The sequence below is a fragment of the Carcharhinus amblyrhynchos genome, chromosome 22 (assembly GCF_965287045.1).
Source record: "Carcharhinus amblyrhynchos chromosome 22, sCarAmb.v2.hapA, whole genome shotgun sequence".
Classification (NCBI taxonomy): domain Eukaryota; kingdom Metazoa; phylum Chordata; class Chondrichthyes; order Carcharhiniformes; family Carcharhinidae; genus Carcharhinus; species Carcharhinus amblyrhynchos.
Window position 1 is genome coordinate 29,886,316 of NC_137345.1, and position 16,172 is coordinate 29,902,487.

Consider the following 16,172-nt stretch of genomic DNA (forward strand, 5'->3'; position numbering starts at 1 on the left):
GGAGGTTTCCATCAACTCATAAGTAACTTAGGTTTGATACGGGTAGGTTATTTCAAAATCTTATTCACACTTTATACATATACATGTATGTAGACACATAATCTATTAGGTGGGCACAACTCTCACGTGTGCAGGCTCTTCCATCTGCTCTACCGAGTCCCTTTCATGAGTGTTGAAGGCACTGTTACATCATGATGCACATTACTATCTCATTACTGTAAGTATTATCCCATTATACTACAGCTGCTATTCGCGTTCCAATCTTGTTTGCTGCATTCAGGTTGCAATAAGATTAACTTACCTTAGTGCATTGTAAATACACTGTTAATAATTTATGCCTATGTTAGGTGAATACATTCTTCACCTCATTCTCTATTTTAACATGTTTATTCTACTTTTGTCCAATCCAGGAGCATCTGCACTGAAATATACTTTCACGCTGCACATATGCTCATGAGAGATTCAATGGATCATCATCAATCCTTTCCATCTCATTGATTGTGCAATACTTTTCTCTTCACACAAAATAATGGAATTATTTTGTGCAGTGAGTTGCTAAGACTGGGAATTAACCATCAGGATGGATGATGGAAGCAAATTTAATAGCAAGAGGGAATTGGATATATGGGGCAACATGTTGGCACAATGGTTAGAACTGCTGCAGTCACTATCTGTGTGGAACTTGAATGCTCTCCCTGTGTCTATATGGGCTTCCTCTGGGTGCTCCGGTTTCCCCCACAGTCCAAAGATATGCAGGTTAGATTGATTGGCCATGCTAAATTGACCCTTAGTGTCCCAAGATGTGTAGGTTAGATGGAATTGGCAACGGTAAATTTTACGGGGTTATGGGGATAGGGTGGGGAAGAGGACCTACTCAGTCAGAGAATCAGTGCAGACTCAATGGTAGAATGGCATCCCTCTGCAGTGTAGGGATTCTATGATTCTTTCAAGATATACTTGAGAAGAAATTTTTTGCAGGGCAATGGGGAAAGAGCTGGTGAATGGGATTATAATTTGACAAATCTTTTGAAGAGCCAAAAAGATGATAGACCAAATGGCCATCTTATGTGCTGCAAGTTTCTATGATTGAAAGAAAATGTTGCCCATAGCACTTAGATGGAGCAAATTAGCCACTTTTCAGATCAGGTAAGTGGCTATTTTCTTGATTAAACAACAATGCTACATCATTAAGCTGTCTTCTTATTAGCTGTATGTTTTTCCCTAATGACCCATTGGTGCTAAAAAGAGTAAATTTAGGAAATCATGTTATGGCTTACTCCAGTTCTCCACGAAACATTGCTAACACACATTTTGCATGCTGATGAATCTCTTGGTTAGGTAGTCCAAAAGGTTTATCTGGATTGTGTAACACCATAGAAACAATAATATTATCTGAAAAATCATCCTTCATTGCCAGATCCTTAATAAGTATACAAATGTCATGCAGAGAAACATCTTCTCAAGAAATCAATAGAAGTTTTCTGTAGCCATCTGAATCAGAAAAAGAGGTATATTCTCCTTCCAAAAATTGTCATAATTACCATAACCAAAGTCTTATTTAATTTAATACAAATATAAAGGATTGAATTTTTTTTCATTTGTTCAGGAGAGAGTGGTACATGGCAACTGATAGTGCACCAAGAGGTTGACACCAACCCACTACGCTCTTATGTACACACGGCATGTTAGACTACTTGGAAAGGCAGGTTGTTAATTGCTGTGCATTAATTAATCAACTGTGGTGGTATTAGCATTGCTTTTTCAATTTAACTCTAGGTGCAGTTAAATTCAGCTTTCTGTAATCCTCAAGAGTTGCCAGGGAAGACAAGGTGAGAAAATAGCGGCAATTAAAAGGCCTACGGACAGAAGAATCATAGACTCTTACAGTGCAGGAGGAGGCTACTCGGCCCATTGAGCCTGCACCAACCTCAATCCCACCCAGGCGCTATCCCCCTAACCCCATGCATTTACCCTAACTAGTCCCCCTGACACTAAAGGGCAATTTAGCATGGCCAATGCACTTAACCTGCACATCTTTGGACTGTGGGAGGAAACTGGAGCACCTGGAGGAAGCGCACAAAAACATGGGGCGAACGTGCAAACTCAACACATATTGGAAGTATGTCAGTAGGTATTGAAATCTCACTGCTATGTCCTTGCCTCCTTGTGAGAAAGGCTTCATTCATGTCCTTGAGCTGAAAGATCATTGTGGCAACTTTGACAACTGATTGTCCCTTTGAAACTCTGATCTATCAGATCAGCGCAGGAATCACTTAAGTTACTTTACTTTAAACCTGAGATGAAGACAAAGATAAGCAGTATGGACAAGAGCAATAAATCTGCCTGCTCATTATGCCCGCAGCTTTAGAGGAGAGGTGCAACTTGCAGGAAGCCATACTCGATCATTGAATCCATAGAGGCCCTTCAAGCCTACACTGACAACAGTCTCACCCAAGCTTTATCCCTGTGATTTATTTACCCAGCTAATCCCCCCCGACACTGATGGGCAATTTTATCATGACCAATCATAAGGGTTAGGTTGATTGATCGTGCTAAATTGAACCTGAGTGTGACGAGCAGGGTAAGTACGTGGGGGTTACAGGGATCGGGCTTGGGTGAGATTGTTGTTGTTGCAGGCTTGATGGGCCAAATAGCCTCTTTCTGCATAGTATGGATCCTATGATTTCCCCCGTTACCCCCATTATGGACCCCTTCACCTAAGGAAATAGGGGCCCCTTCCTTCCACCCTATCTATACCCTTAAGTTTGTACACTTCATATAGATCTCCCCTCAGCTTCCCCTGTTCAAAAGAAAACAACTCTAGCCTATCCAACCCCTCCTCATAAATAAAATTGTCCACTTCAGTCCAGACAACATCCTTGTAAATCTGTTTTGTGCCCTCTCCATGGTGCAAACACACCTTTTCAGGGAGGAGGTGACCAGAACAGCATGCTGTACTCCAGCTGTAGCTGAATTAGTGCTTTATTCAATTCCAATATAAACTCACTAGTCTGCATGAATCCGGTGATGGTGCATCCTCTGAAGACATGACCTCTTCTGAGAAGTCATCATTGTCCTCCCCTCCTACATGATGCTTGACGTCGTTCTGGGAGATTAAAGACATCAAATTAACATATGGGCAATATTTCACTCACAGCTGACATTAAGTCAACATATTTTACACCATGTGAGATATCTAATTCGGTCAATAGATATTTGGGAGGATCTCATTTACAAATCTCCAATACCATTTACAGATGCACCATAAAAAGCATTCTTTCTGGTTTCATCACAGCTTGGTATGGCTCCTGCGCTGATCAAGACTGCAGGGAACTACAAAATGTTGTGAACAAAGCCCAGTGCATCATGCAAACCAGCATCCCATCCATTGACTCTGACTACACTTCCTGCTGCCTTGGAAAATCACCCAGCATAACCAAGGATCCCACGCACCCTAGACATATTCTTTTCTATCTTCTTCCATCAGGAAAAAGATACAAAAGTCTGAGGTCACGTACCAACTGACTCAAGAAATGCTTCTTTCCTGCTGCCATCAGACTTTTGAATGGATGGACCTCATGCTAAGTTGATCTTTCTCTATATCTCTTCTGCGCTCTCTCCTTTCTTTCTCCATGAATGGTATGCTTTGCCTGTATAGTGCACAAGAAACAACACTTTTCACTGTATACTAATACATGTGACAATAATAAATCAAATCAAATTAAATCAAAATCTACTTCCAGCAGGTCTTCCTCTCCTACTGACAGAAATGGGGGGAGAGTCACCTTCTTTTCTCTGCATCTCCTTTCTATCCTGCACCCTGTTTTGCTGTAAGGAGGGAAAGCAGAGATCTATGAGCGATATTATTGGCTTGCATTGAGCAGATAAATGTAGAGCGTATATTGATGGTGAAGAAAAGGTATGATGTTGCATGCCCTTCTTCATAGCCACCATCAATATATTGTTCATGTTGACAGTCTGTGATGAATGAGATTTCATGCTTGGAATGTCCCTTTAATTACTGAAGTTGAAATCAATTCATGAGAGTCATCATCCCACTTGCTCGAGTTTTTTTATTCATTTGTGGGACATGGGCATCACTGGCTGGCCACTATTTATTGCCCATCACTAGTTGTCCTTGGAGAGCAGTTAAGAGTTAATCACATTGCTATGGCTGTGGATTCCATGTTGGCTAGACAAGTAAGGATGGCAGATTTCCTTCCCTGAAGGACATAAGCAAACCAGATGGGTTTTTCCAACAATCAACAATGGTTTCATAGTCATCAATAGATTTTTAATTCTAGATTCTGTTTTAATTGAATTTATATTCCACCATCCGTCATGGCAGGATTCAAACCTGGGTCCCCAGAACTTTAGCTGAGTTTCTGGATTAATAGACCATTGCCTCCCTTTATTTGGTCAGGAAGATTGAAAATAATATGTTCTTGCAGTGGCTGGATTAAAAAGCCACTGAGAACCTCGCTGCACTTAATTCTGAGTTTCATTTTTGTCACCAGATTTTATCCGTCACCCTACCACCTACCTGCGAGCCCCAATGCACTGGAAACTTAAAATCTAGGGCAAATCTTTGGATATGCCAAAACAATTTCAGCAATAGAATTTTTTGCCTTTTGCCAATGGTGGATCACATCAGAATATATACAATTTGACACTTTTGTACTTCTAATAAGCAACAATAAACTCCCTAAAGGATGAAATCTAGTTTAAAAGCTGAAATGATTTGTGTCAAAGGCAGTGCAGTAGATGCCTGTAGCAAGCTAATTAAAATATAACCTACATACACACTGTTAGGAAGCAGAATGTCCCTGAGAGTGAAGATATGCCACATAGGTTTTAATATGAAATGAATTAATGTTAAATAATTCATTTTCCCTCATGCCTATCTGTGAAGCACCATGGAATGTTACTTGTATTAGAAACGCACTATAAAGGTATGATTTGCTGTTTAAAAAGCAATATTGGACTAATAACTCAAAGTTCCACAGGTCAATAAGTGTGATGCAAGTTTAATAACAAACCATGTACAATAGTATATTTATATGCATAATTAGTAGCAATATTTTCTTTACAATTGTAGTTTTACGCCACTGCAAATACCAGGCTCCCGACAATTTTTCTAATAATAATGGTACAAATCATATCAGTTAATTAAATTCCTCAGTCGTGGAAGAGTAAACCCTTCTTACTTGAGTAGTCATCGTAAATGGAAGTAGCTCCATACAAAGGGAGCTCATTTTACAGTTTAGAGCACCATTAGTATGTGCTAAAAATTGGTCAGCACTACTTCTAGTTTTGGAGGCTATGATCTGTGCTGTCTCCTCATTTACCTGATTGTAGTGTGCAGCCGAGTATGACCCACATTTTTTGTGCTCCAGCTAGTCTCCAGCTCTTAAAGGCAGTCTGGCCCTTTTGAAGAGCAGCTGAACTGATAGTAAGGAAACTGCTGCTGATTGCTAGCACGGCAATTGAAGACAAAGGAAGTGGAGAACTAGGCAGAAGGGGCCCAGATTCATGGCACTGGAAGCCTTAGGCATTTAGGTTGATAGGGAGATAAGGGCCATGTTTCAGCGGGTGGCTGGGAGGCCTCAAGAAAATTGAGCAGGTGCCAGGAAAGTCAGTGAAAGCATTCTGGCATTGGAAAAAATGCTAGAAAAATGATCTCATGCAGTTGGTCAAGGTCATGATATCAACTACTACCACCAACCAACCCATCTTGCTCAATGCACCACAATCTCCACCCACACCCTCGCAATCGAGATTCAGACTTGAAATTCAGATCGTCCACTTCACTGTGGAGTGTTCAGCCTTACACACCATCTCTTGTTGCCTCCACACACTTCCAGCTACTCAACAATGCCAGACACATGAACCCAGTCACAGTAAAATACACTCAATAACATTTTTCCCTCTCTTGCAGAGGATGTTGCATGAAATCTATGGAATTGAACAGAAACAATGGGGGGCTGGCATGTCTTCATCCACCGAGTCCTATAGACATGATGGCATGCCTCATCATGGGGTTGCCTGCACTAGAGTTTGTAGCATCCATGTTGCCCCGAACATTGCAGGTGAGTGTATACTCCTACCTTATATTCCATTTTCAACTCTCGCCTCACCTTCCTCCAGCGTTATGGCATATTATGTAAGCTGCAGATGATGGAATGATGGGCCTTTTGCAATCTACCCCTGCCCCTTCCCATCTCTTCTGATTTTCTACTCCCTAAAACCCAAGATTTGCAGACTTCCCGGCCACAACAGCCCAAGATAAAGAATGGGAACGGAAGGACACCACTGATGAAGGTGCATTATCACTTGTTGACACACTTGAAGCCACCAGCGCTGATATAGATACCGTGCAAACGTCAGAGGAATTCGTATGTGCTGAGTCACTGGACACATGTAAGGCTGAAGTAAGGTGAAAGAGGAAGTTTGTATGCGAGGCACCCGGACAGCAGGCTTATAGATGACAAACATTAGTAAGTTCTGACACAGAGAACTCAGATGAGGGCCCAGATGTGTTGTCTACAGGGTGACATTAAAAAGCACACACACCAAGGTGTCCACTTATTGCCAATTCTGCCAGGCATCCTCCTGTCCCTGTCAAGGAGCTGAAAAATTCCAATCAGCAGAATCCCAGCAGATAGAGGCATTGTCAATGCCAGCAAGACACTCTAATGTTTCCTGCTGGTGTGAGCAATTAGTCCCAGTTCAGGAGAATCACAGCCTCAGTTTCAGGAAATTTCACCTCATCCAGATTCAGACATCAGACAAATGTGGTCTGATAATGTAGAGACAGCAATCACAATAGACGGCGGTGAGGTGGCACTTGCTGTTATCAACGTACAAATCAAATCACAGTAGCTACAAGCGAAGCTTAATGAAATGCAGTGCTGGTGAAAAATCTGTTATGAAATACTGTTGCAATTGGATTAACTGCTCCTAGATTTATAAAGGTAGATGTAGAAGTAAATAGGTTCCAATATCAGCCCAAGCAAAGTGTATTGAATGCTCATTCAGAGTCCAAAATGAGAAGAATGCTGTGAGGAAGCATTTTGACGTAATAACTTATTGATTGGTACGTGGAATAGTCAAATAGTCCTTTCTCTCCACAGAGAATGTTTGCCTTTTTTTTAATGGATGACACATCATTTATCTTCAGTAGTGCATTGCGTAACTCACATATGTTATTCCTTTCTACAATATTCTAAAGTAGTTGTTAACCTATTTATGACTGTTTTGAAAGATGGCATAGGTTAAGCAATTTCTTATTGGAGGACATTGAAAGGACACTGGTAGATGACAGTTATAAAGAAAGGACTTGCCTTTATTTAACACCATATTGTACCCTCTGGCCATGCCAAAGCATATTGCAACTGGAAGACTCCTTTTGAAGTGCAAAATCATTTTTGTTATGCGATTTGGGCACACCGACTCCATGAAGGTTATAAAGCAAAGTTTGTTTTATTCTGCTGGCATCAAAACAGTATGAGCCCTCTGGGGAAGGTGTGACTGCAAAAATCAACCTATTTACAGAAAATGTTCATAGCCAATCCTCCAAATCTCTTTCCTATTCTGGACCATGGCTGCTTAATGCAGTCATCCACCAGGCTTGTTCTGTTGTCCAGCTCCTGGCTGTAGTTCTGCGCTCTCACTTTCTCTTTCATGAGACTTCTCAGACTTAAGAAGTGCTGCCAATCAATTTGACTAGATCCACAATTGCCTTTCTGGCTCCTGAGCCAGCGAGACAGATTTCAAGCTGCCCTAAGTTCCTCCTGTACTGCCATTCACATAAGAACATGAGATCTAGGAGAAAGAGTAGGCCACCTGGCCCCTCGAGCCTGCTCCACCATTCATTAAGATCATGGCTGATATTTTGAGTGAAGAAGTTCCTCCTCAACTCAGTCTTAAATCTGCTTCCCCTTATTTTGAGGCTATGCCCCCTAGTTCTAGTTTCACCTGCCAGTGGAAACAACTTCCCTTCATATTCTTAAATGTTTCTTTAAGGTCTCCCCTCATTCTTCTGAATTCCAGTGCGTATAACCCCAGTCTACTCAATCTCTTCTCATAAGCCAACTCTCTCAACTCCAGAATCAACCTAGTGAATCTCCTCTGCACCCCTCCAGTGCAGTACATCCTTTTTCAAGTAAGGAGACCAAAACTGTACGCAATACTCCAGGTGTGGCCTCAGCAGCACCTTATACAGATGCAACATAATCTCTGTTTTTAAACTCCATCCCTCTAGCAAGGAAGGACAAAATTCCATTTGCTTTCTTCATTACCTGCTGCACCTGCAAACCAACTCCTTGAGATTCCAGCACAGGGCACCCAGGTCCCTCTGCACAGCAGCATGCTGCAAGTTTTTACCATTTAAATAATAGTCCATTATGCTGTTATTCCTACCAAAATGGATGACCTCACATTTATTAATATTGTACTCCATCTGCCAGACCCTCGTCCACTCACTTAAATTATCTATATCCCTTTACAGACTTTCAGCGTCCTCTGCACACTTTGCTCTTCCACCATTTTAGTGTCATCTGTGAATTTTGACCCACTACACTTGGTCCCCAACGCCAAATCATCTATGTAAATCATAAACAATTGCGGTCCCTACACTGACCCCTGATGCACACTACTAGTCATTGATCGCCAACCAGAAAAACACACATTTACCCCAATCTATCCATGCTAATACATTACCCGTAACGCTGTGCACCTTTAGTTTATGCAGCAGTCTTTGGTGCGGCACCTTGTCAAATGTCTTCTGGAAATCCAGATACACCACATCTACAGGTTCCCCATTGTCCTCTGCACATGTAATGTCATCAAAGAATTCCACCAAATTAGTCAAACATGACCTGTTCTTCATGAACCCTAGATTCACATGCCCTAGATTAGGTCTTGATGTGTTCTGCCTTGCCTCATGGTGGATTCAAAATTGGCTCAGTTAAGGAGACAGAGGGTGATGATAAAAAGCTGCTTTAGTTACTGGAATGATGTAGAGATGCCGGCGTTGGTTGCTGGAAGCCAGTACCCAGTGGCATACCACAGGGATCTACATAAATGCCATAGCTTACTATATGGGTGGGGTTGGGGTGTGGGGCGGGGGGGGAGGTGGGTAAGATTAATAAATTTGCAGATGGCACAAAAATTGACCAGCTGGTTAATAGTAAGGTAGGGTGTCTTGGGTTGAAGAAAGATATAGATGGGATGTTCAAATGGGATGATAATTAGCAGGTAGAATTTAACCCTGATAGACTCCATATTCTCAAATTGCGCTCAGGATGCAGACCAGCTACAAAACATTGCCAAGCAATCAAACAACGGAACTACACCATCTACATGCACACCAAGAGCAAGAAACTTGTGAAACTCAGCATCACTACCAGCAGCAACCAAGCCTCCCCCGGTACCACAGTAGAAAACAGTACCACTGCAAGGAAGTCCATTGTCAGCTTGTCGGGCTGCACACTTTGACGAGACGAAATTGAAGTTCTCAACCGTGGGCTCAATTTCTGCCCCACCCCAAAATGGACCCCATCTGTCTCGCAGCAGACACAGAGGAATTTATCAGGCAAATGAGGCACCAGGAGTTCTTCCACAAACACCAAGAGGCCAACAGTGAACACCATGAGACAGCCAATGAACTGGAACAGCCGACAGAGAGATCCGCAGTGCGGCAACTGAAGAGGAAAGAGTCGAGTTGGACTCCTCCAGAAGGCCACTGCCCTCGACTCGACATGTACGCCCAAACCTTCAGGAGGTGCGTCAATGCCAGATTCATCAGCTGCGCTCACAATGTCACCTAAGAATAAATCAACGCCACCCGCGTCCTCAAGACCAATTGCAAACATTGTCATCAAACCAGCAGACAAAGAAGGGGCCACTGTCATTCTGAACAGAATGAATTACTGCAAAGAAGTGTACCAACAACTGAACAATGAGGAACACTTCAGACAGTTACACACAGATCCGACAAAAGAACACACCCGCCAACTCAACAGACTGATCAAGACCTTTGACCTGGACTTTCAGAGCACCCTCCGTGCTCTCATTCCACAAAATTCCCACGTTGGAGATCTCTACTGCCCCCCGAAGATGAACAAGGCTAACATACCCGGCCATCCCATCGTAACAGGCAATGGGACCCTGTATGAGAACCTCATCCATTGTACACGAACCACCACCTTCTGTCGTGATACTACAGACATCTTATAGAAACTCAGCACCCATGGGGCAGTTGAACCAGGAACACTCCTTGTTGTAATGGATGTCATGGCGCTGTATACCAATACCCCCATGACAATGGCATTGCTGCAACTGCCTCAGTACTCAATGCCAACAACTGCCAATCTCCAGATGCAATTCTACAACTCCTCTGCTTCATCCTGGACCACAACATCTTCATCTTCAACAACCAGTTCTTCATGAAGACACATGAAACAGCCATGGGGACCAAATTCACTCCTTAATATGCCAACATTTTCATGGTAAAAAGTCTGACAACACCAGGTTTTAGTCCAACCTATTTATTTGATAATATACTCACAGGCTTTCGAGGGGACTGCCTCTTCAGGCAGTCCCCTCGAAAGTTTGTGAGTATATTATCAAATAAATAGGTTGGACTAAAACCTGGTGTTGTCAGACTTTTTACTGTGTTTACGCCAGTCCAACGCCGGCATACCCACATCATAACATTTTCATGCACAGGTTCGAGCAAGACCCCTTCCCTGCACAGGACTTACAACCGATGCTATATACGAGCTACATCCTTTGGACTCATGGCGATCAATCACTGAAAAAACTATATGATGACATCAACAAGTTCCTTCTCACCATAGACTATTCTCCGGAATAGGTGGCATTCTTGGGCACATGCATCTCCATCAAGGACAGTCAACTCACTGTACCATAAGCCAATGAATAACCTTATGATACTCCACTTCTCCACCTTCCACCCTAAACATACTAAAGAAGCCATCTCCTATGGACAAGCCCTCCATATACACAGGATTTGCTCTGATGAGGAGGAATGCAACAGACACCTACAGACACTGAAAGAAGCCATGGTTAAAAACAGGATCTGGCACTCGAATCATTGATTGACAGTTGCAACACGCCATGGTGAAAAACTGCACCAACCTCCTCAGAAGGCAAATATGGGACATGGTGGACAGAGTACCCTTCATCATCCAGTACATCCCCGGAGCAGAGAAGCTACAATATCTTCTTCAGAGTCTTCAACCTGTCATCGATGAAGACGAACATCTCGTCAAGGTCATCCCCACAATCTCACCACTTGCCTTCAAACAATTGCGCAACCTCAAACAGACCATTGTTTGCAGCAAACTATCCAGCCTTCAGAAGAACAGTGACCACAACACCATACAACCTTGCCACTGCAACCTCTACAAGATATGTCAGATAATTGACATGGATGCCATCATCTCATGTGAGAACACCATCCACCAAGTACACGGTACATACCCTTGTGACTCTGTCAACGTTGTCTACCTGATATGCTGCAGGAAAGGATGTCCTGAGGCATGGTACATTGATGAGACCATGCAGGCGCTATGACAATGAATGAATGGACGCAGCTCGACAGTCATCAGGCAGGAGTTCTCTTCCTGTTGGGGAACATTTCAGCAGTCAAGGGCATTCAGCCTCTGATCTTTGGGTAAGCGTTCTCCAAGACAGCCTTCAAGACACATGACAATGCAGAATCACCGAACAGAAACTGATAGCCAAGTCCTGCACACATGAGCATGGCCTCAACTGGGATCTTGAGTCATGTCACAGTAACGGTAACCTCCACAACTTGCCTGGGCTTACAAAATCTCACTAACTATTCTGGCTTGAGACAATTCATACCCCTTTAACTTATGATTATCCCTCTCTCCATTTGCATTGTCTGCGCCTGTAAGGACTTCATTACCTGTTAAGACTCGCATACCAACCATTATCTTGCAATTAAGTGTGTGTCTATATATATGTACCATGTTTTTGAACCTAACTTTCCACTTACCTGATGAAGGAGCAGTGCTCTGACAGCTCGTGCTACCAAATAAACCTGTTGGGCTTTAAGATGGTATTGTGAGACTTCTTACTGTGTCTATCCCAATCCAACACCGGCATCTCCACATGCTGTCTACCACAAACTGCTGGCTCAAAGTGGAGAGAATCTCCAAAATGATTGCACATCAGACATCAAGTTTCTACAAAGATGCAAAAAAGCAAACAAGATACCGAAAGGACTACAGATCACGAACCCATTCAGGCCAACTTATAACACAGACTATGCTGAGAGATATTACTGTCACACCTCTCTCACAGTCCTCAACCACAGCACACACCAGTTCTACAGCAGACGCCACAACCTAGAAACCAAGACAGAGTCCATATTCTCAACTTGCACTCAGGACACAGACCAGCTGTGAAATGCTGCCAAGCAGATGAGACAACGGAACAATGCCACCTACATTCACACTAAGAATAGGAAACTTGCGAAACTCAGCATCACCACTAGCAATACAAAGCCTCCCCTGGTGCCACAGTAGGAAAAAGTCTGACAACACCAGGTTTTAGTCCAACCTATTTATTTGATAATATACTCACAAGCTTTCGAGGGACACCCTCTTCTTCAGGTGAATGGAGAGTTCTGGCCTCAGACAGAGCATATAAAGCACAGACAGTTTAGAGATTACTGATTAGAATGCGAATCCTTACACCTAACCTGCTGTTCAATACCTGAAGTGGCTGATAATGTGAGTGGAAGGAGCACTGATCACAGTTTAAAGAGATGTGTATTGTCTCCAGACAGTGCAGTAAGTGAGGTTTTGCAAACCCAGGCAAGTCACGGGGGTTACAGATAGTGCGACATGAACCCAAGATCCCTGTTAAGACCGTCCTCATGTGTGCGGAACTTGGCTATCAGTCTCTGTTCATGTGTCATGAAGGCCGCCTTGGAGAATGCTTACCCGAAGGTCAGAAGCATTCTCCAAGGCGGCCTTCATGACACACGACAGCGCAGAGTCGCTGAACAGAGACTGATAGCCAAGTTCCGCACACATGAGGACGGTCTTAACAGGGATCTTGGGTTCATGTCGCACTATCTGTAACCCCCATGACTTGCCTGGGTTTGCAAAACCTCACTTACTGTACTGTCTGGAGACAATACACATCTCTTTAAACTGTGATCAGTGCTCCTTCCACTCACATTATCAGCCACTTCAGGTATTGAACAGCAGGTTAGGTGTAAAGATTCGCATTCTAATCAGTAATCTCTAAACTGTCTGTGCTTTATATGCTCTGTCTGAGGCCAGAACTCTCCATTCACCTGAAGAAGAGGGTGTCCCTCGAAAGCTTGTGAGTATATTATCAAATAAATAGGTTGGACTAAAACCTGGTGTTGTCAGACTTTTTACTGTGTTTACGCCAGTCCAACGCCGGCATACCCACATCATGGCCACAGTAGGAAACAGTACCACTGTAGGGAAGTCCATTGTCAACTTGTCAGACTACACACTTTGACCAGAAGAAATTGAAAATCTCAGCTGAGGCTCAATTTCCTGACCACAGTCTAGAGCATGTACTGTAATAATTCACAAAACTTATTTAAACCCATGATTTTGAACAAAGAATCAGAGCAGCAAGACCTGGGATACATCAATATCTCTAAGACCTTTAAAGTCACGAATGATTCTGATCATGGGCATATATGACTGTTCTTTCATTGGTAGAGAATCATAGAAACATAGAGCCCTACAGTGCAAAAGGAGGCCATTTGACCCAACAAGCCTGCACCAGCCATAAACCCACCCAGGCCCTACCTCCATAATCCCATGCACTTACCCTAACTTGTCCCCCTGACACTAAGGGCAACTTAGTGTGGCCAATCCACCTAACCTGCATGCACATAGAACATAGAACATAGAACATAGAACATTACAGCGCAGAACAGGCCCTTTGGCCCACGATGTTGCGCCGACCAGCTTTTTAAAAAAAAACAACGCTAACCCACTAATCTAAACCAATCCCATTTCGTCCATAAACCTATCCACAGATTTCTTAAACGCCCCCAAACTAGGCACATTTACAACTGCAGCTGGCAGGGCATTCCAATCCCTCACCACCCTCTGGGTAAAGAACCTACCCCTGACATCCGTCCTATAACTACCCCCCCTTAATTTAAAGTCGTGCCCCCTCGTGCTAGCTTTCTCCATCCTAGGAAAAAGGCTATCACTATCTACCCTGTCTAAACCTCTAATCATAAGAACATAAGAAATAGGAGCAGGAGTAGGCCATCTAGCCCTTCGAGCCTGCCCCGCCATTCAATAAGATCATGGCTGATCTGTTGTGGCTCAGTTCCACCTTCCCGCCCTCTCCCCATAACCCTCAATCCCCTCTCTTATCAAGAACCCATCAACCCGCTTCTTAAAAATATTTAGCGAGGCAGCCTCCACCACTTCAACGGGCAGAGAATTCCAGAGATTCACCACCCTTTGAGTGAAGAAGTTCCTCCTCAACTCCGTTCTAAACCGCCTCCCCTTTATCTTGAGGCTGTGCCCCCTAGTCCTACTGTCTTCTTTGAGCGGGAAGAGTCTCTCCACCTCTATCCTATCCATCCCATTCATCATCTTATACGTCTCAATGAGATCTCCCCTCATTCTTCTAAACTCTAACGAGTACAAGCCTAGTTTATTCAGCCTCTCCTCATAGCTCAATCCCCTCAACTCCGGTATCAGCCTAGTAAACCTCCTCTGCACTCCCTCCAGGGCCAAAATATCCTTGCGCAGGTGCGGCGCCCAAAACTGCACACAGTACTCCAGCTGCGGCCTCACCAATGCCCTATACAGCTGCAGCAAGACCTCCCTACTTTTATATTCAATCCCCCTCGCTATGAAGGCCAGCATCCCATTTGCCTTCCTGACCACCTGCTGCACCTGCAAGCTGGGTTTTTGCGACTCATGCACAAGGACCCCGAGGTCCCTCTGCACCGTCGCCTGCTGCAGTTTTTCGCCACGTAAGTAATAGTCCTTCCTACCATTCTTCCTACCAAAGTGGACCACCTCACACTTGCCAACATTAAATTCCATATGCCATTTCCTGGCCCATTCGCCCAGCCTATCTAGATCCTTCTGCAGACTCTCCACACCCTCCGCACAATTTGCCTTTCCCCGAATCTTGGTGTCATCAGCAAATTTCGACACCCTGCACTCGGTTCCCTCCTCCAGATCATCTATATAAATGGTAAATAGCTGAGGCCCCAGCACCGACCCCTGGGGCACCCCACTAGTCACCAACCGCCAATCCGAATAGCACCCATTGACCCCCACTCTCTGCCTCCTATTTGACAACCAATCCTCTATCCACGCTAACACCCTACCCCCAACTCCATGTCCCCTGACCTTCTGCAATAACCTCTTGTGAGGTACCTTGTCAAACGCCTTCTGAAAATCCAGAAAGACCACATCCACCGGCTCTCCTCTATCCACTGCCCTAGACACATCCTCATAGAACTCCAGTAAATTTGTCAGACACGACTTCCCTTTAATGAAACCGTGTTGCGTCCGCCCTATCAAGCAATTCCCTTCAAGATGCCTCGCAATTTCCTCCTTAATGACGGATTCTAACATTTTACCTACCACAGACGTTAAACTAACCGGCCTATAATTCCCCGCCTTTTGCCTGGCACCCTTCTTAAACAACGGCGTAACATTAGCCGTTTTCCAATCTTCCGGCACTTCCCCGGAATCCAGCGACGTCTGGAAAATAACCACCAAGGCATCCACTATCACCTCCGCCATTTCTTTCAGAACCCTCGGATGCATTCCATCCGGTCCTGGGGACTTGTCCACAATCAGCCCCTCCAGTCTGTCGAGCACCACCTCTCTAGTAACAGTAATGTCATTAAGACCCTCCATTCCTACCACCTTTCCATCGCTAACACCCGGCAAATTATTCACGTCCTCCTCCGTGAAGACCGAAACAAAAAAGTTATTCAAGACCTTAGCCATATCCCCATCCCCTACCACTAGCTCCCCTTTCTCATCCTCTAAAGGACCAACGTTCACCCTAGCCAGCCTCTTCCTTTTTATATATTTATAAAAACTCTTGCTATCCTTTTTTATATTAAGTGCTAGCCCAGC